The 26559-nt window shown below is 50.4% G+C and overlaps 1 pseudogene; it reads left to right on the top strand.

Annotated features, from left to right (window-relative positions):
- Nucleotides 1-26559, top strand: part of LOC137535546 (zinc finger protein 208-like) — a 274048-nt pseudogene that overhangs the window by 94637 nt on the left and 152852 nt on the right.

The raw sequence follows: 26559 nt of genomic DNA, 5'->3' as shown, positions 1-26559 counted from the left end.
TGCTGCTGAGGGACAGATAGAGATAGGTGTTCTCTATGTAATCCAGTGCTGTGTAGCTGTGTGCCTGGAGTCAGTGTAGGGAGAGCTGTGCTGCTGAGGGACAGATAGAGATAGGTGCTCTCTATGTAACCCAGTGCTGTGTAGCTGTGTGCCTGGAGTCAGTGTAGGGAGAGCTATGCTGCTGAGGGACAGATAGAGATAGGTGCTCTCTATGTAACCCAGTGCTGTGTAGCTGTGTGCCTGGAGTCAGTGTAGGGACAGCTGTGCTGCTGAGGGACAGATAGAGATAGGTGTTCTCTATGTAACCCAGTGCTGTGTAGCTGTGTGCCTGGAGTCGGTGTAGGGAGAGCTGTGCTGCTGACTGAGGGACAGATAGAGATAGGTGTTCTCTATGTAACCCAGTGCTGTGTAGCTGTGTGCCTGGAGTCAGTGTAGGGAGAGCTGTGCTGCTGAGGGACAGATAGAGATAGGTGTTCTCTATGTAATCCAGTGCTGTGTGCCTGGAGTCAGTGTAGGGAGAGCTGTGCTGCTGACTGAGGGACAAATAGAGATAGGTGTTCTCTATGTAACCCAGTGCTGTGTAGCTGTGTGCCTGGAGTCGGTGTAGGGAGAGCTATGCTGCTGACTGAGGGACAGATAGAGATAGGTGTTCTCTATGTAATCCAGTGCTGTGTAGCTGTGTGCCTGGAGTCAGTGTAGGGAGAGCTGTGCTGCTGACTGAGGGACAGATAGAGATAGGTGCTCTCTATGTAACCCAGTGCTGTGTAGCTGTGTGCCTGGAGTCAGTGTAGGGAGAGCTGTGCTGCTGAGGCACAGATAGAGATTGGTGCTCTCTATGTAAACCAGTGCTGTGTAGCTGTGTGCCTGGAGTCAGTGTAGGGAGAGCTGTGCTGCTGACTGAGGGACAAATAGAGATAGGTGTTCTCTATGTAACCCAGTGCTGTGTAGCTGTGTGCCTGGGGTCAGTGTAGGGAGAGCTGTGCTGCTGAGGGACAGATAGAGATAGGTGTTCTCTATGTAATCCAGTGCTGTGTAGCTGTGTGCCTGGGGTCAGTGTAGGGAGAGCTGTGCTGCTGACTGAGGGACAGATAGAGATAGGTGTTCTCTATGTAATCCAGTGCTGTGTAGCTGTGTGCCTGGAGTCAGTGTAGGGAGAGCTATGCTGCTGACTGAGGGACAGATAGAGATAGGTGTTCTCTATGTAATCCAGTGCTGTGTAGCTGAGTGCCTGGGGTCAGTGTAGGGAGAGCTGTGCTGCTGAGGGACAGATAGAGATAGGTGTTCTCTATGTAACCCAGTGCTGTGTAGCTGTGTGCCTGGAGTCAGTGTAGGGAGAGCTATGCTGCTGACTGAGGGACAGATAGAGATAGGTGTTCTCTATGTAACCCAGTGCTGTGTAGCTGTGTACCTGGAGTCAGTGTAGTGAGAGCTGTGCTGCTGAGAGACAGATAGAGATAGGTGTTCTCTATGTAATCCAGTGCTGTGTAGCTGTGTGCCTGGAGTCAGTGTAGGGAGAGCTGTGCTGCTGAGGGACAGATAGAGATAGGTGTTCTCTATGTAATCCAGTGCTGTGTAGCTGTGTGTCTGGAGTCAGTGTAGGGAGAGCTGTGCTGCTGAGGGACAGATAGAGATAGGAGTTCTCTATGTAACCCAGTGCAGTGTAGCTGTGTGCCTGGAGTCAGTGTAGGGAGAGCTATGCTGCTGACTGAGGGACAGATAGAGATAGGTGTTCTCTATGTAACCCAGTGCAGTGTAGCTGTGTGCCTGGAGTCAGTGTAGGGAGAGCTGTGCTGCTGACTGAGGGACAGATAGAGATAGGTGTTCTCTATGTAATCCAGTGCTGTGTAGCTGTGTGCCTGGAGTCAGTGTAGTGAGAGCTGTGCTGCTGAGAGACAGATAGAGATAGGTGTTCTCTATGTAATCCAGTGCTGTGTAGCTGTGTGCCTGGAGTCAGTGTAGGGAGAGCTGTGCTGCTGACTGAGGGACAGATAGAGATAGGTGTTCTCTATGTAACCCAGTGCTGTGTAGCTGTGTGCCTGGAGTCAGTGTAGGGAGAGCTGTGCTGCTGAGGGACAGATAGAGATAGGTGTTCTCTATGTAATCCAGTGCTGTGTAGCTGTGTGCCTGGAGTCAGTGTAGGGAGAGCTGTGCTGCTGACTGAGGGACACATAGAGATAGGTGCTCTCTATGTAACCCAGTGCTGTGTAGCTGTGTGTCTGGAGTCAGTGTAGGGAGAGCTGTGCTGCTGAGGGACAGATAGAGATAGGAGTTCTCTATGTAACCCAGTGCAGTGTAGCTGTGTGCCTGGAGTCAGTGTAGGGAGAGCTGTGCTGCTGACTGAGGGACAGATAGAGATAGGTGTTCTCTATGTAATCCAGTGCTGTGTAGCTGTGTGCCTGGAGTCAGTGTAGGGAGAGCTATGCTGCTGACTGAGGGACAGATAGAGATAGGTGCTCTCTATGTAACCCAGTGCTGTGTAGCTGTGTGCCTGGAGTCAGTGTAGGGAGAGCTGTGCTGCTGACTGAGAGACAGATAGAGATAGGTGCTCTCTATGTAACCCAGTGCTGTGTAGCTGTGTGCCTGGAGTCAGTGTAGGGAGAGCTATGCTGCTGACTGAGGGACAGATAGAGATAGGTGTTCTCTATGTAATCCAGTGCTGTGTAGCTGTGTGCCTGGAGTTAGTGTAGGGTGAGCTGTGCTGCTGACTGAGGGACAGATAGAGATAGGTGCTCTCTATGTAACCCAGTGCTGTGTAGCTGTGTGCCTGGAGTCAGTGTAGGGAGAGCTGTGCTGCTGACTGAGGGACAGATAGAGATAGGTGTTCTCTATGTAATCCAGTGCTGTGTAGCTGTGTGCCTGGAGTTAGTGTAGGGTGAGCTGTGCTGCTGACTGAGGGACAGATAGAGATAGGTGTTCTCTATGTAACCCAGTGCTGTGTAGCTGTGTGCCTGGAGTCAGTGTAGGGAGAGCTATGCTGCTGACTGAGGGACAGATAGAGATAGGTGCTCTCTATGTAACCCAGTGCTGTGTAGCTGTGTGCCTGGAGTCAGTGTAGAGAGAGCTGTGCTGCTGACTGAGGGACAGATAGAGATAGGTGTTCTCTATGTAATCCAGTGCTGTGTAGCTGTGTGCCTGGAGTCAGTGTAGGGAGAGCTGTGCTGCTGACTGAGGGACAGATAGAGATAGGTGTTCTCTATGTAATCCAGTGCTGTGTAGCTGTGTGCCTGGAGTCAGTGTAGGGAGAGCTATGCTGCTGACTGAGGGACAGATAGAGATAGGTGCTCTCTATGTAACCCAGTGCTGTGTAGCTGTGTGCCTGGAGTCAGTGTAGGGAGAGCTGTGCTGCTGACTGAGAGACAGATAGAGATAGGTGCTCTCTATGTAACCCAGTGCTGTGTAGCTGTGTGCCTGGAGTCAGTGTAGGGAGAGCTATGCTGCTGACTGAGGGACAGATAGAGATAGGTGTTCTCTATGTAATCCAGTGCTGTGTAGCTGTGTGCCTGGAGTTAGTGTAGGGTGAGCTGTGCTGCTGACTGAGGGACAGATAGAGATAGGTGCTCTCTATGTAACCCAGTGCTGTGTAGCTGTGTGCCTGGAGTCAGTGTAGGGAGAGCTGTGCTGCTGACTGAGGGACAGATAGAGATAGGTGTTCTCTATGTAATCCAGTGCTGTGTAGCTGTGTGCCTGGAGTTAGTGTAGGGTGAGCTGTGCTGCTGACTGAGGGACAGATAGAGATAGGTGTTCTCTATGTAACCCAGTGCTGTGTAGCTGTGTGCCTGGAGTCAGTGTAGGGAGAGCTATGCTGCTGACTGAGGGACAGATAGAGATAGGTGTTCTCTATGTAATCCAGTGCTGTGTAGCTGTGTGCCTGGAGTCAGTGTAGGGAGAGCTGTGCTGCTGACTGAGAGACAGATAGAGATAGGTGCTCTCTATGTAACCCAGTGCTGTGTAGCTGTGTGCCTGGAGTCAGTGTAGGGAGAGCTATGCTGCTGACTGAGGGACAGATAGAGATAGGTGTTCTCTATGTAATCCAGTGCTGTGTAGCTGTGTGCCTGGAGTCAGTGTAGGGAGAGCTGTGCTGCTGACTGAGGGACAGATAGAGATAGGAGTTCTCTATGTAACCCAGTGCTGTGTAGCTGTGTGCCTGGTGTCAGTGTAGGGGGAGCTGTGCTGCTGAGGGACAGATAGAGATAGGTGTTCTCTATGTAATCCAGTGCTGTGTAGCTGTGTGCCTGGAGTCAGTGTAGGGAGAGCTGTGCTGCTGACTGAGGGACAGATAGAGATAGGTGTTCTCTATGTAATCCAGTGCAGTGTAGCTGTGTGCCTGGAGTCAGTGTAGGGAGAGCTGTGCTGCTGAGGGACAGATAGAGATAGGTGCTTTCTATGTAACCCAGTGCTGTGTAGCTGTGTGCCTGGAGTCAGTGTAGGGAGAGCTGTGCTGCTGACTGAGGGACAGATAGAGATAGGTGGTCTCTATGTAACCCAGTGCTGTGTAGCTGTGTGCCTGGGGTCAGTGTAGGGAGAGCTGTGCTGCTGACTGAGGGACAGATAGAGATAGGTGTTCTCTATGTAACCCAGTGCTGTGTAGCTGTGTGCCTGGAGTCAGTGTAGGGTGAGCTGTGCTGCTGACTGAGGGACAGATAGAGATAGGTGCTCTCTATGTAATCCAGTGCTGTGTAGCTGTGTGCCTGGAGTCAGTGTAGGGAGAGCTGTGCTGCTGAGGGACAGATAGAGATAGGTGTTCTCTATGTAACCCAGTGCTGTGTAGCTGTGTGCCTGGAGTCAGTGTAGGGAGAGCTGTGCTGACTGAGGGACAGATAGAGATAGGTGTTCTCTATGTAACCCAGTGATGTGTAGCTGTGTGCCTGGAGTCAGTGTAGGGAGAGCTGTGCTGCTGAGGGACAGATAGAGTAGGTGTTCTCTATGTAACCCAGTGCTGTGTGCCTGGGGTCAGTGTAGGGGAGCTGTGCTGCTGACTGAGGGACAGATAGAGATAGGTGTTCTCTATGTAACCCAGTGCTGTGTAGCTGTGTGCCTGGAGTCAGTGTAGGGAGAGCTGTGCTGCTGACTGAGGGACAGATAGATAGGTGCTCTCTATGTAACCCAGTGCTGTGTAGCTGTGTGCCTGGAGTCAGTGTAGGGGAGCTGTGCTGCTGAGGGACAGATAGAGATAGGTGCTCTCTATGTAATCCAGTGCTGTGTAGCTGTGTGCCTGGAGTCAGTGTAGGGGAGCTGTGCTGCTGAGGGACAGATAGAGATAGGTGTTCTCTATGTAACCCAGTGCAGTGTAGCTGTGTGCCTGGAGTCAGTGTAGGGAGAGCTGTGCTGCTGAGGGACAGATAGAGATAGGTGTTCTCTATGTAACCCAGTGCTGTGTAGCTGTGTGCCTGGAGTCAGTGTAGGGAGAGCTGTGCTGACTGAGGGACAGATAGAGATAGGTGTTCTCTATGTAACCCAGTGATGTGTAGCTGTGTGCCTGGAGTCAGTGTAGGGGAGCTGTGCTGCTGAGGGACAGATAGAGATAGGTGCTCTCTATGTAATCCAGTGCTGTGTAGCTGTGTGCCTGGAGTCAGTGTAGGGGAGCTGTGCTGCTGACTGAGGGACAGATAGAGATAGGTGCTCTCTATGTAACCCAGTGCTGTGTAGCTGTGTGCCTGGAGTCAGTGTAGGGAGAGCTATGCTGCTGACTGAGGGACAGATAGAGATAGGTGTTCTCTATGTAATCCAGTGCTGTGTAGCTGTGTGCCTGGAGTCAGTGTAGGGAGAGCTGTGCTGCTGACTGAGGGACAGATAGAGATAGGTGTTCTCTATGTAATCCAGTGCTGTGTAGCTGTGTGCCTGGAGTCAGTGTAGGGAGAGCTGTGCTGCTGACTGAGGGACAGATAGAGATAGGTGTTCTCTATGTAATCCAGTGCTGTGTAGCTGTGTGCCTGGAGTCAGTGTAGGGAGAGCTGTGCTGCTGACTGAGGGACAGATAGAGATAGGTGCTCTCTATGTAACCCAGTGCTGTGTAGCTGTGTGCCTGGAGTCAGTGTAGGGAGAGCTGTGCTGCTGAGGGACAGATAGAGATAGGTGCTCTCTATGTAACCCAGTGCTGTGTAGCTGTGTGCCTGGAGTCAGTGTAGGGAGAGCTGTGCTGCTGAGGGACAGATAGAGATAGGTGCTCTCTATGTAACCCAGTGCTGTGTAGCTGTGTGCCTGGAGTCAGTGTAGGGAGAGCTATGCTGCTGACTGAGGGACAAATAGAGATAGGTGTTCTCTATGTAATCCAGTGCTGTGTAGCTGTGTGCCTGGAGTCAGTGTAGGGAGAGCTGTGCTGCTGACTGAGGGACAGATAGAGATAGGTGTTCTCTATGTAATCCAGTGCTGTGTAGCTGTGTCCCTGGAGTCAGTGTAGGGAGAGCTGTGCTGCTGAGAGACAGATAGAGATAGGTGTTCTCTATGTAATCCAGTGCTGTGTAGCTGTGTGCCTGGAGTCAGTGTAGGGAGAGCTGTGCTGCTGACTGAGGGACAAATAGAGATAGGTGTTCTCTATGTAACCCAGTGCTGTGTAGCTGTGTGCCTGGAGTCAGTGTAGGGAGAGCTGTGCTGCTGAGGGACAGATAGAGTAGGTGTTCTCTATGTAACCCAGTGCTGTGTAGCTGTGTGCCTGGGGTCAGTGTAGGGAGAGCTGTGCTGCTCAGGGACAGATAGAGATAGGTGCTCTCTATGTAATCCAGTGCAGTGTAGCTGTGTGCCTAGAGTCAGTGTAGGGGGAGCTGTGCTGCTGAGGGACAGATAGAGATAGGTGCTCTCTATGTAATCCAGTGCTGTGTAGCTGTGTGCCTGGAGTTAGTGTAGGGAGAGCTGTGCTGACTGAGGGACAGATAGAGATAGGTGTTCTCTATGTAACCCAGTGCTGTGTAGCTGTGTGCCTGGAATCAGTGTAGGGAGAGCTGTGCTGCTGAGGGACAGATAGAGATAGGTGCTCTCTATGTAATCCAGTGCTGTGTAGCTGTGTACCTGGAGTCAGTGTAGGGAGAGCTGTGCTGCTGAGGGACAGATAGAGATAGGTGCTCTCTATGTAACCCAGTGCTGTGTAGCTGTGTGCCTGGAGTCAGTGTAGGGAGAGCTGTGCTGCTGACTGAGGGACAGATAGAGATAGGTGTTCTCTATGTAATCCAGTGCTGTGTAGCTGTGTGCCTGGAGTCAGTGTAGGGAGAGCTGTGCTGCTGACTGAGGGACAGATAGAGATAGGTGCTCTCTATGTAACCCAGTGCAGTGTAGTTGTGTGCCTGGAGTCATTGTAGGGAGAGCTGTGCTGCTGAGGGACAGATAAAGATATGGGTTCTCTATGTAATCCAGTGCTGTGTAGCTGTGTGCCTGGAGTCAGCACTGGCGAACTGAGGGGGCTATTCCGGGTGTCTGGAACCTCCCCCCTGCACTGAGCTGTGTATTCAGCCAGGGAAGCCCGCATAATATAAACAGCCTCCTTCTCCCTCCCTTCTTACTTCTGGTGCCTCCATCCAGCTAATAGAATGAGAGAGGCAGCCGAGCTTCCCCCTCAAGAAGATACAGCCTGCAGTGAGAGAATGTTGATTCTGGAGTCCTGGACTCTCCACAGCACAGAAGTGTCAGACAGGATGCAATTAGAGGGCAGGCAAGCTGGTAAATATGCACAGCATGATGCAGAGCTTGCCTGGACTCAGGGTCCATGGGCAAACATCTGTCTGGTCTCTCCTCATTGTTCTAATGACTGCATGTGTGGATAAGGTGTTAAACAAGTTGAAAAGTTTTTGACAGTCCCTAGACTCCAGGAGGGCTTCTTTCTGACTTGTGTGAGAGACTGACAGGGACAGGAGTCCGATTACAGGCAAGTAGCCTGTGTGATGTGGGACTGCAATACAGATAAGTTCTCTGCTCCATCTCAGGCTATTCTCAATTTCTCCACTCCTCCTCTCTCTGGGCTAGTGCAACGCCAAAATGACAATAGCAATCGCTAGCAATTTGTGAGTGTGATTTTGTGAAGCGATTTTCACAGCGATTTTTGAATGAATCGCTCAAAAACGTGCTACATGCAGTATACCTGCGATTTTGAAAAAGTCACAACGCTGCTATGAGAACACTGTCATAGGGTAACATTAGCCAAGCGCTTTTCAAATCACTGTTGATTTGAAAAACGCTCAGAAGCCCTCTTGGTGTGCACCAGCCTCCTTCATTCACCTTTGTTTCCCTCTTCCCCTAGAGCTGACTGTGTCTTCTTGTCATACAGGAAAGCTAAATAAAAGTGCAATCCTGGTGAAGCAAAATATTATTTCGTTTTTATACAGCGCCGACATCTTCCGCAGATGCATATATCCCTGCATCATATGGCTATCGCTTGCGCTATGTGACACTAAGTGGCGTATTCCACTGAATTGTCCAAACTAAGTCTATCTCCCGTTCCTCTCTCGGGAGTTGTTCCAGCGCTGTACCCCGTTCAAATTTGCTGCTACCAGAAGCCCTCAGAAACACTCGTGTCCTTGAGTACTTCCAAAGATAGGCAGCTCCGTAATACGCCAGCGCACTTTTGTGCATGGGCAGTATGGAGCCACCTGTATTCGGAAGCACTCGGGACATACGTGCTTCTGGACCTTTCAGGAACCCCCCCCCCTTAAAAATCCTGCGTTTGCCCCTGGTCAGTGTAGGGAGAGCTGTGCTGCTGACTGAGGGACAGATAGAGATAGGTGTTCTCTATGTAATCCAGTGCAGTGTAGCTGTGTGCCTGGAGTCAGTGTAGGGAGAGCTGTGCTGCTGACTGAGGGACAGATAGAGATGGGTGTTCTCTATGTAATCCAGTGCTGTGTAGCTGTGTGCCTGGAGTCAGTGTAGGGAGAGCTATGCTGCTGAGGGACAGATAGAGATAGGTGTTCTCTATGTAATCCAGTGCTGTGTAGCTGTGTGCCTGGAGTCAGTGTAGGGAGAGCTGTGCTGCTGACTGAGGGACAGATAGAGATAGGTGTTCTCTATGTTATCCAGTGCTGTGTAGCTGTGTGCCTGGAGTCAGTGTAGGGAGAGCTGTGCTGCTGAGGGACAGATAGAGATAGGTGCTCTCTATGTAATCCAGTGCTGTGTAGCTGTGTACCTGGAGTCAGTGTAGGGAGAGCTGTGCTGCTGACTGAGGGACAGATAGAGATAGGTGTTCTCTATGTAACCCAGTGCTGTGTAGCTGTGTGCCTGGAGTCAGTGTAGGGAGAGCTGTGCTGCTGAGGGACAGATAGAGATAGGTGCTCTCTATGTAATCCAGTGCTGTGTAGCTGTGTGCCTGGAGTCAGTGTAGGGAGAGCTGTGCTGCTGAGGGACAGATAGAGATAGGTGCTCTCTATGTAACCCAGTGCAGTGTAGCTGTGTGCCTGGAATCAGTGTAGGGAGAGCTGTGCTGACTGAGGGACAGATAGAGATAGGTGTTCTCTATGTAATCCAGTGCTGTGTAGCTGTGTGCCTGGAGTCAGTGTAGGGAGAGCTGTGCTGCTGACTGAGGGACAGATAGAGATAGGTGCTCTCTATGTAATCCAGTGCAGTTTAGTTGTGTCACAAACACTGGTCCACATGACAGCCCGGGGGCCCCAGGTCTCTCTCACTCGCTGGGGCCCCCAAACCACCATGCGACACCTAGAGGGAAGTGTGGGCAAGCCCTGGACCTCTCACCTCTCTCTAAACTGAATGCCAACTGCAACAAACACAATTGCTAACTTCCAGCTAAAGCAATATCCTGCCTCTATCTGGCCAGCAGACGCCAGTCAGCCAATCAGGTGTACTGTCATACACCCTTTGCCTGCTGTACCAAATCCAGCAGGAATTACATAAATTAGCATTCAGGTGGGAGGCTTTGGTTGGACGCAATCGTGAATTGCATCGTTTACAGGGACGCCCCGTGTAGGCACATCTCCCACACGGTCCTCTCCCTAACCACTCACCTGTCAACCGCATCCTAGAAGCTGCAAATAAAAAATTTTTAAATCACAAACACTGGTCCACATGACAGCCTGGAGGCCCCAGGTCTCTCTCACTCGCTGGGGGCCCCCCAAACCACCATGCGACACCTAGAGGGAAGTGTGGGCAAGCCCTGGACCTCTTACCTCGCTGTGTGCCTGGAGTCAGTGTAGGGAGAGCTGTGCTGCTGAGGGACAGATAGAGATAGGTGCTCTCTATGTAACCCAGTGCTGTGTAGCTGTGTGCCTGGAGTCAGTGTAGGGGGAGCTGTGCTGCTGAGGGACAGATAGAGATAGGTGTTCTCTATGTAACCCAGTGCTGTGTAGCTGTGTGCCTGGAGTCAGTGTAGGGAGAGCTGTGCTGACTGACTGAGGGACAGATAGAGATAGGTGTTCTCTATGTAATCCAGTGCTGTGTAGCTGTGTGCCTGGGGTCAGTGTAGGGAGAGCTGTGCTGCTGACTGAGGGACAGATAGAGATAGGTGTTCTCTATGTAATCCAGTGCTGTGTAGCTGTGTGCCTGGGGTCAGTGTAGGGAGAGCTGTGCTGCTGACTGAGGGACAGATAGAGATAGGGGTTCTCTATGTAATCCAGTGCTGTGTAGCTGTGTGCCTGGGGTCAGTGTAGGGAGAGCTGTGCTGCTGACTGAGGGACAGATAGAGATAGGTGTTCTCTATGTAATCCAGTGCTGTGTAGCTGTGTGCCTGGAGTCAGTGTAGGGAGAGCTGTGCTGCTGACTGAGGGACAGATAGAGATAGGTGCTCTCTATGTAATCCAGTGCAGTGTAGTTGTGTGCCTGGAGTCATTGTAGGGAGAGCTGTGCTGCTGAGGGACAGATAGAGATAGGGGTTCTCTATGTAATCCAGTGCTGTGTAGCTGTGTGCCTGGAGTCAGCACTGGTGAACTGAGGGGGCTATTCCGGGTGTCTGGAACCTCCCCCCTGCACTGAGCTGTGTATTCAGCCAGGGAAGCCCGCATAATATAAACAGCCTCCTTCTCCCTCCCTTCTTACTTCTGGTGCCTCCATCCAGCTAATAGAATGAGAGAGGCAGCCGAGTTTCCCCCTCAAGAAGATACAGCCTGCAGTGAGAGAATGTTGATTCTGGAGTCCTGGACTCTCCACAGCACAGAAGTGTCAGACAGGATGCAATTAGAGGGCAGGCAAGCTGGTAAATATGCACAGCATGATGCAGAGCTTGCCTGGACTCAGGGTCCATGGGCAAACATCTGTCTGGTCTCTCCTCATTGTTCTAATGACTGCATGTGTGGATAAGGTGTTAAACAAGTTGAAAAGTTTTTGACAGTCCCTAGACTCCAGGAGGGCTTCTTTCTGACTTGTGTGAGAGACTGACAGGGACAGGAGTCCGATTACAGGCAAGTAGCCTGTGTGATGTGGGACTGCAATACAGATAAGTTCTCTGCTCCATCTCAGGCTATTCTCAATTTCTCCACTCCTCTCTCTGGGCTAGTGCAACGCCAAAATGACAATAGCAATCGCTAGCAATTTGTGAGTGTGATTTTGTGAAGTGATTTTCAGAGCGATTTTTGAATGAATTGCTCAAAAACGTGCTACATGCAGTATACCTGCGATTTTGAAAAAGTCACAACGCTGCTATGAGAACACTGTCATAGGGTAACATTAGCCAAGCGCTTTTCAAATCACTGTTGATTTGAAAAACGCTCAGAAGCCCTCTTGGTGTGCACCAGCCCTCCCTCATTCACCTTTGTTTCCCTCTTCCGCTAGAGCTGACTGTGTGTTCTTGTCTTACAGGAAAGCTAAATAAAAGTGCAATCCTGGTGAGGCAAAATAATATTTCGTTTTTATACAGCGCCGCCATCTTCCGCAGATGCATATATCCCTGCATCATATGGGTATCGCTTGCGCTATGTGACACTATGTGGCGTATTCCACTGAATTGTCCAAACTAAGTCTATCTCCCGTTCCTCTCTCGGGGAGTTGTTCCAGCGCTGTACCCCATTCAAATTTGCTGCTACCAGAAGCCCTCAGAAACACTCGTGTCCTTGAGTACTTCCAAAGATAGGCAGCTCCGTAATACGCCAGCGCACTTTTGTGCATGGGCAGTATGGAGCCACCTGTATTCGGAAGCACTCGGGGACATACGTGCTTCTGGACCTTTCAGGAATCCCCCCCCCCTTAAAAATCCTGCGTTTGCCCCTGGTCAGTGTAGGGAGAGCTGTGCTGCTGACTGAGGGACAGATAGAGATAGGTGTTCTCTATGAAATCCAGTGCTGTGTAGCTGTGTGCCTGGAGTCAGTGTAGGGAGAGCTGTGCTGCTGACTGAGGGACAGATAGATATAGGTGCTCTCTATGTAATCCAGTGCAGTGTAGCTGTGTGCCTGGTGTCAGTGTAGGGAGAGCTGTGCTGCTGAGAGACAGATAGAGATAGGTGTTCTCTATGTAACCCAGTGCTGTGTAGCTGTGTGCCTGGAGTCAGTGTAGGGAGAGCTGTGCTGCTGACTGAGGGACAGATAGAGATAGGTGTTCTCTATGTAATCCAGTGCTGTGTAGCTGTGTGCCTGGAGTCAGTGTAGGGAGAGCTGTGCTGCTGACTGAGGGACAGATAGAGATAGGTGCTCTCTATGTAATCCAGTGCTGTGTAGCTGTGTGCCTGGAGTCAGTGTAGGGAGAGCTGTACTGCTGAGGGACAGATAGAGATAGGAGTTCTCTATGTAACCCAGTGCTGTGTATCCACAATTTTTCTGAATCAGAATCTAAAAAGGTTCTCTAATTTCTCGAACCTTCCGAATCCTGAATCTAGTGAATCCTGCACATAAGAATTGTGCAATCATGGTATAGTTGCCCGCAGTATAGGTACCCAGGCATAGGTGCCCACAGTATAGGTAGCAAGGTAAAGGTGCCTTCAGTATAGCTAGCTAGGTATAGGTGCATTCAGTATGGTAGCAAGGTATATGTGCCTTTGGTATAGGTAGCAAGGTATATGTGCCTTCAGTATAGGTAGCAAGGTATATGTGCCTTCAGTATGGTAGCAGAGTATATGTGCCTTCAGTATAGGTAGCAGGGTATATGTGCCTTCAGTATAGGTAGCAGGGTATATGTGCCTTCAGTATAGGTAGCAGGGTATATGTGCCTTCAGCATAGGTAGCACGGTATATGTGCCTTCAGTATAGGTAGCAGGGTAAATGTGCCTTCAGCATAGGTAGCAGGGTAAATGTGCCTTCAGCATAGGTAGCAGGGTATATGTGCCTTCAGTATAGGTAGCAGGGTATATGTGCCTTCAGTATAGGTAGCAGGGTATGTGTGCCTTCAGCATAGGTAGCAGGGTATATGTGCCTTCAGCATAGGTAGCAGGGTATATGTGCCTTCAGTATAGGTAGCAGGGTATATGTGCCTTTAGTATAGGTAGCAGGGTATATGTGCCTTCAGTATAGGTAGCAGGGTATATGTGCCTTCAGTATAGGTAGCAGGGTATATGTACCTTCAGTATAGGTAGCAGGGTATATGTACCTTCAGTATAGGTAGCAGGGTATATGTGCCTTCAGTATAGGTAGCAGGGTATATGTGCCTTCAGTATAGGTAGCAGGGTATATGTGCCTTCAGTATAGGTAGCAGGGTATATGTGCCTTTAGTATAGGTAGCAGGGTATATGTGCCTTCAGTATAGGTAGCAGGGTATATGTGCCTTCAGTATAGGTAGCAGGGTATATGTGCCTTCAGTATAGGTAGCAGGGTAAATGTGCCTTCAGCATAGGTAGCAGGGTAAATGTGCCTTCAGCATAGGTAGCAGAGCAGTGTTCTCCCCAGGCTCTTTTAGCCGGGTGCTCCACCCGGCTACTTTTGGTGAGCACCCGGCTGTCATCTGCTCACCACCTCCTCTGCTGTTAGCAAAGTTGTGCAGAGATGCACCAGCCCTGCATTCTCTCATATCGCTCCACCCGGCTACTTTTCCATGCCACCCGGCTACTTTTTCATGCCACCCGGCTGGAAAAAAATTCTGGGGAGAACACTGCAGGGTATATGTGCCTTCAGTATAGGTAGCAGGGTATATGTACCTTCAGTGTAGGTAGCAGGGTATATGTACCTTCAGTATAGGTAGCAGGGTAAATGTGCCTTTTGTATAGGTAGCAGGGTATATGTGCCTTCAGTATAGGTAGCTGGGTATATGTGCCTTCAGTATAGGTAGCAGGGTATATGTGCCCTCAGTATAGGTAGCACGGTATATGTGCCTTCAGTATAGGTAGCAGGGTATATGTGCCTTCAGTATAGGTAGCTGGGTATATGTGCCCTCAGTATAGGTAGCACGGTATATGTGCCTTCAGTATAGGTAGCAGGGTATATGTGCCTTCAGTATAGGTAGCAGGGTATATGTGCCTTCAGTATAGGTAGCAGGGTATATGTGCCTTCAGTATAGGTAGCAAGGTATATGTGCCTTCAGGATAGGTAGCAGGGTATATGTACCTTCAGTGTAGGTAGCAGGGTATATGTACCTTCAGTATAGGTAGCAGGGTAAATGTGCCTTTTGTATAGGTAGCCCCGTGCCCATCCCCCCTTCCCCCGTGGCCTCCTCCGCTCACCTTCTCTGCATAAATAAGCACCCGCTCACCTCCAGTGTGAAGCGCAGAGCAGCAGACCTCTTACCTTACTTCCCTGTTCCCCCTAGTGGCCAGACCGGCTTTTACTGATGACCTTAGTAAAAGCAAGTTACTAGGGGGAACATGGAAGTAAGTGTGAGGTACGCCGCTCCGAGCCCTGCTTTGGATAGGTGAGCAGGTATTTTAACTATGCGGGCGGGGGGCGAGCGGAGGAGGCGTGAGGTGACGGAGGAGAATGAGCGACGGATGCACGAGGACGCAGTGTCGGGATTCGGTGAGCTGTAAATGGCATTGGGATTCGAATCCCGAGTATTTCCCAATATTCGAGGGATTCAACGGATTAGTCGCCCCATCCCTAGTACTTATATAAACTGATAAAGTGGATGTGTTGAACTGAAAAAATGGTGTCACCTGACCTTGTCACACAAAGCCTTTCACATCACTGTGGAGCTTGTAGTGCAGTGTTAGGCCCACACTGCACAAGCGGCATATTTTGTGGCTGCAGTGTACTTTAAAAATTAGGTAGGTCTATGCCTAATATTTAAAGCCTCGGCTGCAGTGGCTGCAAATAACAATTTTTAGGCAGTTAAACACAGCGGCCAGTTTATGGAACTTAATTTAAAAAAATCTAGAAACAAAATGCAATTTTTCGTGTTTACATATTAAGAAAAAGTCTTTGTGTAAAATACATATTTTGAGGAAATTTTTTTGTCATTTATCCCCCTCTGTCATGCCACCGCCGGGGTTTTTGTCATTTATCCCCCTCTGTCATGCCACTGCCGGGGTTTTGTCATTTATCCCCCTGTGTCATGCCACTGCCAGGGTTTTGTCATTTATCCCCCTGTGTCATGCCACTGCCGGGGTTTTTGTCATTTATCCCCCTCTGTCATGCCACTGCCGGGGTTTTGTCACTTATCCCCCTCTGTCATGCCACTGCCGGGGTTTTGTCACTTATCCCCCCTCTGTCATGTCACTGCCGGGGTTTTGTCACTTATCCCCCCTCTGTCATGCCACTGCCGGGGTTTTGTCATTTATCCCCCTCTATCATGCCACTGCTGGGGTTTTGTCACTTATCCCCCCTCTGTCATGCCACTGCTGGGGTTTTGTCATTTATTCCCCTCTGTCATGCCACTGCCGGGGTTTTGCCATTTATTCCCCTCTGTCATGCCACTGCCGGGGTTTTGTCATTTATCCCCCTCTGTCATGCCACTGCCGGAGTTTTGTCACTTATCCCCCCTCTGTCATGCCACTGCCGGGGTTTTGTCACTTATCCCCCCTCTGTCATGCCACTGCCGGGGTTTTGTCATTTATCCCCCTCTATCATGCCACTGCTGGGGTTTTGTCACTTATCCCCCCTCTGTCATGCCACTGCTGGGGTTTTGTCATTTATCCCCCTCTGTCATGCCACTGCCGGGGTTTTGTCATTTGTCCCCCTCTGTCATGCCACTGCCGGGGTTTTGTCATTTATCCCCCTCTGTCATGCCACTGCCGGGGTTTTGTCATTTATCCCCCTCTGTCATGCCACTGCCGGGGTTTTTGTCATTTATCCCCCTCTGTCATGCCACTGCCGGGGTTTTTGTCATTTATCCCCCTCTGTCATGCCACTGCCGGGGTTTTGTCATTTGTCCCCCTCTGTCATGCCACTGCCGGGGTTTTGTCATTTATCCCCCTCTGTCATGCCACTGCCGGGGTTTTGTCATTTATCCCCCTCTGTCATGCCACTGCCGGGGTTTTGTCATTTAACCCCCTCTGTCATGCCACTGCCAGGGTTTTGTCATTTATCCCCCTCTGTCATGCCACTGCCGGGGTTTTGTCATTTATCCCCTTCTGTCATGCCACTGCCGGGGTTTTGTCATTTATCCCCATCTGTCATGCCACTGCCGGGGTTTTGTCATTTATCCCCCTCTGTCATGCCACTGCCGGGGTTTTGTCATTTATCCCCCTCTGTCATGCCACTGCTGGGGTTTTGTCACTTATCCCATTCTGTCATGCCACTGCCGGGGTTTTGTCATTTATCCCCCTCTGTCATGCCACTGCCGGGGTTTTGTCATTTATCCCCCTCTGTCATGCCACTGCCAGGGTTTTGTCATTTATCCCCCTCTGTCATGCCACTGCCGGGGTTTTGTCACTTATCCCCCTCTGTCATGCCACTGCCGGGGTTTTTGTCATTTATCCCCCTCTGTCATGCCACTGCCGGGGTTTTGTCATTTATCCCCCTCTGTCATGCCACTGCCGGGGTTTTGTCACTTATCCCCCTCTGTCATGCCACTGCCGGGGTTTTGTCATTTATCCCCCCCTGTCATGCCACTGCCGGGGTTTTGTCACTTATCCCCCTCTGTCATGCCACTGCCGGGGTTTTTGTCATTTATCCCCCTCTGTTATGCCACTGCCTGGGTTTTGTCATTTATCCCCCTCTGTCATGCCACTGCCGGGGTTTTGTCATTTATCCCCCTCTGTCATGCCACTGCCGGGGTTTTGTCATTTATCCCCCTCTGTAATGCCACTGCCGGGGTTTTGTCATTTATCTCCCTCCATCATGCCACTGCCGAGGTTTTGTCATTTATCTCCCTCTGTCATGCCACTGCCGGGGTTTTGTCATTTATCCCCCTCTGTCATGCCACTGCCGGGGTTTTGTCACTTATCCCCCTCTGTCATGCCACTGCCGGGGTTTTGTCATTTATCCCCCTCTGTCATGCCACTGCCAGGGTTTTTGTCATTTATCCCCCTCTGTCATGCCACTGCCGGGGTTTTGTCATTTATCCCCCTCTGTCATGCCACTGCCGGGGTTTTTGTCATTTATCCCCCTCTGTCATGCCACTGCTGGGGTTTTTGTCATTTATCCCCCTCTGTCATGCCACTGCTGGGGTGTTTTCATTTGTCCCCCTGTGTCATGCCACTGCCGGGGTTTTGTCATTTATCCCCCTCTGTCATGCCACTGCCGGGGTTTTGCCTTTTATCCCCCTCTGTCATGCCACTGCTGGGGTTTTGTCATTTATCCCCCTCTGTCATGCCACTGCTGGGGTTTTGTCATTTATCCCCCTCTGTCATGCCACTGCCGGGGTTTTGTCATTTATCCCCCTCTGTCATGCCACTGCTGGGGTTTTGTCATTTATCCCCCTCTGTCATGCCACTGCCGGGGTTTTGTCATTTATCCATCTTTGTCATGCCACTGCCGGGGTTTTGTCATTTATCCCCCTCTGTCATGCCACTGCCGGGATTTTGTCATTTATCCCCCTCTGTCATGCCACTGCCGGGGTTTTGTCATTTATCCCCCTCTGTCATGCCACTGCCGGGGTTTTGTCATTTATCCCCCTCTGTCATGCCACTGCCGGGGTTTTGTCATTTATCCTCTTCTGTCATGCCACTGCCGGGGTTTTGTCATTTATCCCCCTCTGTCACGCCACTGCCGGGGTTTTGCCATTTATTCCCCTCTGTCATGCCACTGCCGGGGTTTTGTCATTTATCCCCCTCTGTAATGCCACTGCCGGGGTTTTGTCATTTATCTCCCTCCATCATGCCACTGCCGAGGTTTTGTCATTTATCTCCCTCTGTCATGCCACTGCCGGGGTTTTGTCATTTATCCCCCTCTGTCATGCCACTGCCGGGGTTTTGTCACTTATCCCCCTCTGTCATGCCACTGCCGGGGTTTTGTCATTTATCCCCCTCTGTCATGCCACTGCCAGGGTTTTTGTCATTTATCCCCCTCTGTCATGCCACTGCCAGGGTTTTTGTCATTTATCCCCCTCTGTCATGCCACTGCCGGGGTTTTGTCATTTATCCCCCTCTGTCATGCCACTGCCGGGGTTTTTGTCATTTATCCCCCTCTGTCATGCCACTGCTGGGGTTTTTGTCATTTATCCCCCTCTGTCATGCCACTGCTGGGGTGTTTTCATTTGTCCCCCTGTGTCATGCCACTGCCGGGGTTTTGTCATTTATCCCCCTCTGTCATGCCACTGCCGGGGTTTTGCCTTTTATCCCCCTCTGTCATGCCACTGCTGGGGTTTTGTCATTTATCCCCCTCTGTCATGCCACTGCTGGGGTTTTGTCATTTATCCCCCTCTGTCATGCCACTGCCGGGGTTTTGTCATTTATCCCCCTCTGTCATGCCACTGCTGGGGTTTTGTCATTTATCCCCCTCTGTCATGCCACTGCCGGGGTTTTGTCATTTATCCATCTTTGTCATGCCACTGCCGGGGTTTTGTCATTTATCCCCCTCTGTCATGCCACTGCCGGGATTTTGTCATTTATCCCCCTCTGTCATGCCACTGCCGGGGTTTTGTCATTTATCCCCCTCTGTCATGCCACTGCCGGGGTTTTGTCATTTATCCCCCTCTGTCATGCCACTGCCGGGGTTTTGTCATTTATCCTCTTCTGTCATGCCACTGCCGGGGTTTTGTCATTTATCCCCCTCTGTCACGCCACTGCCGGGGTTTTGCCATTTATTCCCCTCTGTCATGCCACTGCCGGGGTTTTGTCACTTATCCCCCCTCTGTCATGCCACTGCCGGGGTTTTGTCATTTAACCCCCTCTGTCATGCCACTGCCAGAGTTTTGTCATTTATCCCCCTCTGTCATGCCACTGCCGGGGTTTTGCCATTTATTCCCCTCTGTCATGCCACTGCCGGGGTTTTGTCACTTATCCCCCCTCTGTCATGCCACTGCCGGGGTTTTGTCATTTAACCCCCTCTGTCATGCCACTGCCAGAGTTTTGTCATTTATCCCCCTCTGTCATGCCACTGCTGGGGTTTTGTCTTTTATCCCCCTCTGTCATGCCACTGCCAGGGTTTTTGTCATTTATCCCCCTCTGTCATGCCACTGCCAGGGTTTTTGTCATTTATTCCCCTCTGTCATGCCACTGCCGGGGTTTTGTCACTTATCCCCCCTCTGTCATGCCACTGCCAGGGTTTTGTCATTTAACCCCCTCTGTCATGCCACTGCCAGAGTTTTGTCATTTATCCCCCTCTGTCATGCCACTGCCGGGGTTTTGCCATTTATTCCCCTCTGTCATGCCACTGCCGGGGTTTTGTCACTTAACCCCTCTCTGTCATGCCACTGCCGGGGTTTTGTCATTTAACCCCCTCTGTCATGCCACTGCCAGAGTTTTGTCATTTATCCCCCTCTGTCATGCCACTGCTGGGGTTTTGTCTTTTATCCCCCTCTGTCATGCCACTGCCAGGGTTTTTGTCATTTATCCCCCTCTGTCATGCCACTGCCGGGGTTTGTCATTTATTCCCCTCTGTCATGCCACTGCCGGGGTTTTGTCATTTATCCCCCTCTGTCATGCCACTGCCGGGGTTTTGTCATTTATCCCCCTCTGTCATGCCACTGCCGGGATTTTGTCATTTGTCCCCCTCTGTCATGCCGCTGCCGGGGTTTTGTCATTTGTCCCCCTCTGTCATGCCACTGCCGGGGTTTTGTCATTTGTCCCCCTCTGTCATGCCACTGCCGGGGTTTTGTCATTTAACCCCCTCTGTCATGCCACTGCTGGGGTTTTGTCTTTTATCCCCCTCTGTCATGCCACTGCCGGGGTTTTGTCATTTATTCCCCTCTGTCATGCCACTGCCGAGGTTTTGTCATTTATCCCCCTCTGTCATGCCACTGCCGGGGTTTTTGTCACTTATCCCACTCTGTCATGCCACTGCTGGGGTTTTATCATTTATCCCCCTCTGTCATGCCACTGCTGGGGTTTTGTCATTTGTCCCCCTCTGTCATGCCGCTGCCGGGGTTTTGTCATTTATCCCCCTCTGTCATGCCACTGCCGGGGTTTTTGTCATTTATCCCTGTGTCATGCCACTGCCGGGGTTTTGTCATTTGTCCCCCTCTGTCATGCCGCTGCCGGGGTTTTGTCATTTATCCCCCTCTGTCATGCCACTGCTGGGGTTTTGTCATTTATCCCCCTCTGTCATGCCACTGCCGGGGTTTTGTCATTTATCCCCCTCTGTCATGCCACTGCCGGGGTTTTGTCATTTATCCCCCTCTGTCATGCCACTGCCGGGGTTTTGTCATTTGTCCCCCTCTGTCATGCCGCTGCCGGGGTTTTGTCATTTATCCCCCTCTGTCATGCCACTGCCGGGGTTTTGTCATTTATTCCCCTCTGTCATGCCACTGCCGGGGTTTTGTCATTTATCCCCCTCTGTCATGCCACTGCCGGGGTTTTGTCATTTATCCCCCTCTGTCATGCCACTGCCGGGGTTTTGTCATTTGTCCCCCTCTGTCATGCCACTGCCGGGGTTTTTGTCATTTGTCCCCCTCTGTCATGCCACTGCCGGGGTTTTCTCATTTATCCCCCTCTGTCATGCCACTGCCGGGGTTTTTGTCATTTATTCCCCTCTGTCATGCCACTGTCGGGGTTTTTTCATTTATCCCCATCTGTCATGCCACTACTGGGGTTTGTCATTTATCCCCCTCTTTCATGCCACTGCCGGGGTTTTGTTATTTATCCCCCTCTGTCATGCCACTGCCGGGGTTTTGTCATTTATCCCCCTCTGTCATGCCACTGCCGGGGTTTTGTCATTTATCCCCCTCTGTCATGCCACTGCCGGGGTTTTTGTCATTTGTCCCCCTCTGTCATGCCACTGCCGGGGTTTTCTCATTTATCCCCCTCTGTCATGCCACTGCCGGGGTTTTGTCACTTATCCCCCTCTGTCATGCCACTGCCGGGGTTTTGTCATTTATCCCCCTCTGTCATGCCACTGCCGGGGTTTTGTCATTTATCCCCCTCTGTCATGCCACTGCCGGGGTTTTGTCATTTATCCCCCTCTGTCATGCCACTGCCGGGGTTTTGTCATTTATCCCCCTCTGTCATGCCACTGCCGGGGTTTTGTCATTTATCCCCCTCTGTCATGCCACTGCCGGGGTTTTGTCATTTGTCCCCCTCTGTCATGCCACTGCCGGGGTTTTGTCATTTATCCCCCTCTGTCATGCCACTGCCGGGGTTTTTGTTATTTATCCCCCTCTGTCATGCCACTGCCGGGGTTTTGTCATTTATCCCCCTCTGTCATGCCACTGCCGGGGTTTTGTCATTTATCCCCCTCTGTCATGCCACTGCCGGGGTTTTTGTCATTTATCCCCCTCTGTCATGCCACCGCTGGGGTTTTGTCATTTATCCCCCTCTGTCATGCCACTGCCGGGGTTTTGTCATTTATCCCCCTCTGTCATGCCACTGCCGGGGTTTTGTCATTTATCCCCCTCTGTCATGCCACTGCCGGGGTTTTGTCATTTATCCCCCTCTGTCATGCCACTGCCGGGGTTTTTGAATAGTTTTGGCACTGTTTCAAATGAAATTTTGGCAGTAATAGGCCCTGAAGGTTTTTGAAGTTCACCTGCCAGTAAAGTCAGTGGGGTCCACCGCGAACATTCGGTTTGTGGACATTTGCGGAAGCGTTTGTGAATAGTCCCTGAACGTTCATTCGCGATGTTTGTCCATCAGTAGTTTGGAGATGTATACTGTGTCCATCGCAGTGACAGAAATCAGACGTGGCATAGATAGCCATGACAAGGACGGGAAGTCACAGCACATGTTACATCACATCCGCTGTCCTCCTGTTACTCCAACTCACATTTACACATTGCCCAGCAAGCTCACGGTGAACCACAACTCCCAGGAGAGTGTAAGGGGCTAAAAAGGATCAGAAATCCCTCTTACTAAAATGCTATGCAAAACAGAATTGTGTCTTCTCAAACCAGAAGGTATTTGTGATTATTCAGGTTGCTGTGAGCATTTGAGGCATCCCACAATGCACCACTGCTAAATATGCAAATCACTCCTTTGTTGTCCCAGAAAGCTAAAATAAGCTAACAGATCATTGCATTTCAGCAGTTCTGGGTGTGTGTTTAGATTTCAGGGACAACAAAGAGACAATATGCACATTAAGCAGTGATGCATTGTGGGAGATGACATATGTGCACTCCAACCTGAATAACCACAAATGCAGTATCTTCTGTTTTGAGAAGGCAAATTTTTGTTGCAGCTCAAATGTGACCCAGCCTAAGTGTGAACCTACCTGTGTGATGTGATGACTAAAAAATAATAAGATTTTCTTTAAAGAGGAACTGACCTCAGAATATCAAAATAGAGCATTGCAATCCTTATTAAAAATTGTAGGCAAAAAAAGGACAATAAATGTACAAAAATATCTAAATACACTCTATAATATAGAATTAATGAATAAGCCCCACCCCCTGTGATTTAGCCTGTCGGCAATGCCCGGCAAACTCCCAAAGAGCATTGGGAGACCTTCTCCTGCAAATTCCCCCCTACACTCGCGAGAGTTCCTGCTGCTTTTGTTGTTTACACTGTGTGTCATCAAGAGGCGCACAGCGAAGAGAAAAATTCTGACAGGACAGCTACAGCGGGAGCTGAGAGCAGGCGCCTTACCGGCGAGAGGCGGCACCCCACGCACCCCAAGAATGTCCCCCTTGCCTGTGGCAACTAAAGATGCGCCTCACTTCTGTTCCTGTGCAGGAGTGCTGCTCCGCTCCTGTCCGGTCTGGTCCGCTCCTCTCCCTCAGATGCAGAGGCAGTGAAACTTACTTCCTCCCCGTCACGCTGTCGGCGGCTGTTTGCACTTTACCAGCAGTGTCCTTCTGTTCTGTGTCTTTAAGGGCCCTCGCTTGATGAAGTCATCAAGAGAAGACCCTTTCAATACAGGAGGATGCTGCCGGTAAAATGCAGATCAAAGCCGCTGCCAGCGAATTGGGGAGGAAGTAAGTGCCGCTGCCCCTGCATCTTACATGATCTGAGGGAGGGAGGGAGGGAGAGGAGCAGAACACTTCACTACTACACTTCTGCATAGAACGGGGCCCTGCAATTTAGTAGACAGCACGGGCGGCAGTAATCTGAGCTGAGAGGGGGTCATTCTTGGGACACCTGGCTGCAACGAAATGGGGGAGGAGAAGGGCAGGGTACATGTGTATTGCAGGGTGGGTGGAAGCCACTGCCTGAAAAGCTGGAGCCAAAGAGGGAGTGTGATGCTGTCACTCACAGCTGTGGAGCACGGACATGACAATGCTGTGGTGAAGAAGTTTATTTTTCCCTTTTACCTTGCTGCCTGAATGTCTGGTGGGGGAGAGGGGGAGTGAGGTGTGTGTGTGTGTGTTTTGTGAGTGTGTGTTTTGTGTGTGTTTTGTGTGTGTGTGTGTGTGTGTGTGTGTGTGTGTGTGTGTGTGTGTGTGTGTGTGTGTGTGTGTGTGTGTGTGTGTGTGTGTGTGTGTGTGTGTGTGTGTGTGACTTTATATATGTGGGTGTGTCTTTGTGTGGGGTGTGTGTGTCTTTGTGTGTGTGTGTATGTATGTGTACTGTGAGTGTGTGTAAAGAGTGTGTGTATGTATGTTTTTAGGCCTGTTTCCACTGGGGTGCCTCATCTGTCTCCAAATCATACACCGCACCCGTGCTACTGCAAAGCCGCTGCTGATTCACTTCGCCATGCAATAGCTTTAGGGATTCAGAGGCGTGCTGCAGGAAATTTCAGCATGCTGCCCAGAATCGCATCGGCATGCAATTCAGACAGCAAGCCCATTGATCGAATAGGCAGCTTTAATTGATGCAGCAGGTGTGCAGAGCTGGGAACTCAGGTGCACAGAGATCTCACCACCAGAGCCCCTGAGAGATAGAAGAATCCAGCAGGGGAGGGGAGCCTCTGGTAATGGGCACAGCAGGTGTGCAGAGCTCTCACCACCAGAGCCCCTGAGAGATAGAAGAATCCAGCAGGGGAGGGGAGCCTCTGGTAATGGCTGCAGCAGGTGTGCAGAGCTGGGAACTCCGGTGCACAGAGATCTCATCACCAGAGTCCCTGAGAGATAGAAGAATTCAGCAGGGGGAGGAGCCTCTGGTAATGGCTGCAGCATGTGGGCAGAGCTGGGAACTCAGGTGCACAGAGATCTCACCACTAGAGCCCCTGAGAGATAGGTGAATCCAGCAGGGGGAGGGGAGCCTCTGGTAATGGCTGCAGCAGGTGTGCAGAGCTGGGAACTCAGGTGCACAGAGATCTCACCACTAGAGCCCCTGAAAGATAGGTGAATCCAGCAGGGGGAGGGGAGCCTCTGGTAATTGATGCAGCAGGTGTGCAGAGCTGGGAACTCAGGTGCACAGAGATCTCACCTCCAGAGCCCCTGAGAGATAGAAGAATCCAGCAGGGGGAGGGGAGCCTCTGGTAATGGGAGCAGCAGGGGTGCAGAGCTGGGAACTCAGGAGCACAGAGATCTCCCCACCAGAGCCCCTGAGAGATAGAAGAATCCAGCAGGGGGAGGAGCCTCTGGTAATGGGTGCAGAAGGTGGGCAGAGCTGGGATGATCCTCATACACACTAAGATAGGTTTGGCGCTTCACAGTGTAAAAAAGACTGAACAGGGTTTTTTTTTCCCCAAAAAAAAATCATATATGCTTCACTGTTAATGCTTCACTCTTTATAAAAATGACCACAAATATCCACAAAAAAAGACAGGCTCGTATATGCTTCACTCTTGCTATTTTCAGGGAAAACATTTTTTTGCCAAAAAGCAACCCTTTGAGATACACAATCAGTTCACATACACACTGAGAGGTTTGGCGCTTCACAGTGTAAAAAGGACTGAACAAGTTTTTCCCAGAAAAAAACATGAATACATATATATGCTTCACTGTTAATGCTTCACTCTATATAAAACTAAACAAATGTCCACTAAAAACATAACAGTCCTTTTTACACTGTGTGAGGGAAGTAATATCAGTGAAGCATATACGAGTCATTTTTTTTTTAGTGGACACTTTGACAGTTTTATAAAGTGAAGCATATATATATATATATATATATTTTTTTTTGGGGGGGGGGAAATCTGTTCAGTCTTTTTTACACTGTGAAGTGCCAAACCTCTCTTAGGGTGTACGTATGTGAATTGATAACGAGAGGGGGCGATCGTGTATCAAAAAGGGTTGTTTTTTGGCAAAAAATTGTTTTCCTGAAATTAGCAAGAGTAAAGTAATATCAGTGAAGCATATGCGTGCCTGTCATTTTTTTTTTTGTGGACTTTTGGTCAGTTTTATAAAGAGTGAAGCATTAACAGTGAAGCATATATATATTTGATTTTTTGGGAAAAATCCTGTTCAGTCTTTTTTACACTGTGAAGCGCCAAACCTCTCTTAGTGTGTATGAGAGCTGGAATGATCACCGACCTGAATCACGAGTAATTACGAGTGATTCAAATGAGGCTTAATTAGCCCATGCACTATGTACTGGGAGGAGAAGGGGGCTTGCAGGGGGTGGTGACATAAGAGGGGATTCCCTCTGTCAAGCTACCTACAGGGGAAGACAAGGGCGGCTGGATGATGTAAGAGGGGATTCCCCCTGCGTGACAACTACGAGGAGAAGGGTGGGTGGGGGTGTTTGACATAGGAGCGGATTCCCTCTGCAGTGTTACCCCCACCTCTGCCGGACAGGATACGAAAGGGGAGAGCTGCATGACTACAGGACATGATACGAGATCTGGCACAAAATGAATGGGGAGAGCTACATGACTACAGGACATGATACGAGATCTGGCACAAAATGAATGGGGAGAGCTACATGACTACAGGACATGATACGAGATCTGGCACAAAACGAATGGGGAGAGCTACGTGACTACAGGACATGATATGGGATCTGGCACAGCAGGAATGGGGAGAGCTGCATGACTACAGGACATTATACGAGATCTGGCACAAAACGAATGGGGAGAGCTACAGGATGACAAGCACAAGATCTCACACTGCAGGAGGCATAGTTAGAGAAAAAATAATAATACTTTATCAAGGCATGTGCCAGTACAGTGCAGGGCAGCAGCAGAAGCCACAGCTGTCACTTTCCTGTAACAGGGCGACTGATGATGACCTCATGACACTGGGCTGTAAATCTCATTCTGTGGGCGTGAATGGGCATGTCTAACTCCAACTGTAACACCGCCCACAGAATCAGACTCTGCACCTCCCATGGACTGAGAGCTGCAAAATGGAGGGATAGAGCTGCAAGATGGAGCCTGCCATTCTCTTTTATTCATAGTTGTATTGCACAAATATATCTACTTT

Source organism: Hyperolius riggenbachi, chromosome 10 (genome assembly GCF_040937935.1).
Source record: "Hyperolius riggenbachi isolate aHypRig1 chromosome 10, aHypRig1.pri, whole genome shotgun sequence".
Classification (NCBI taxonomy): Eukaryota; Metazoa; Chordata; class Amphibia; order Anura; family Hyperoliidae; genus Hyperolius; species Hyperolius riggenbachi.
This window is presented reverse-complemented; position numbering and strand designations above follow the sequence as displayed.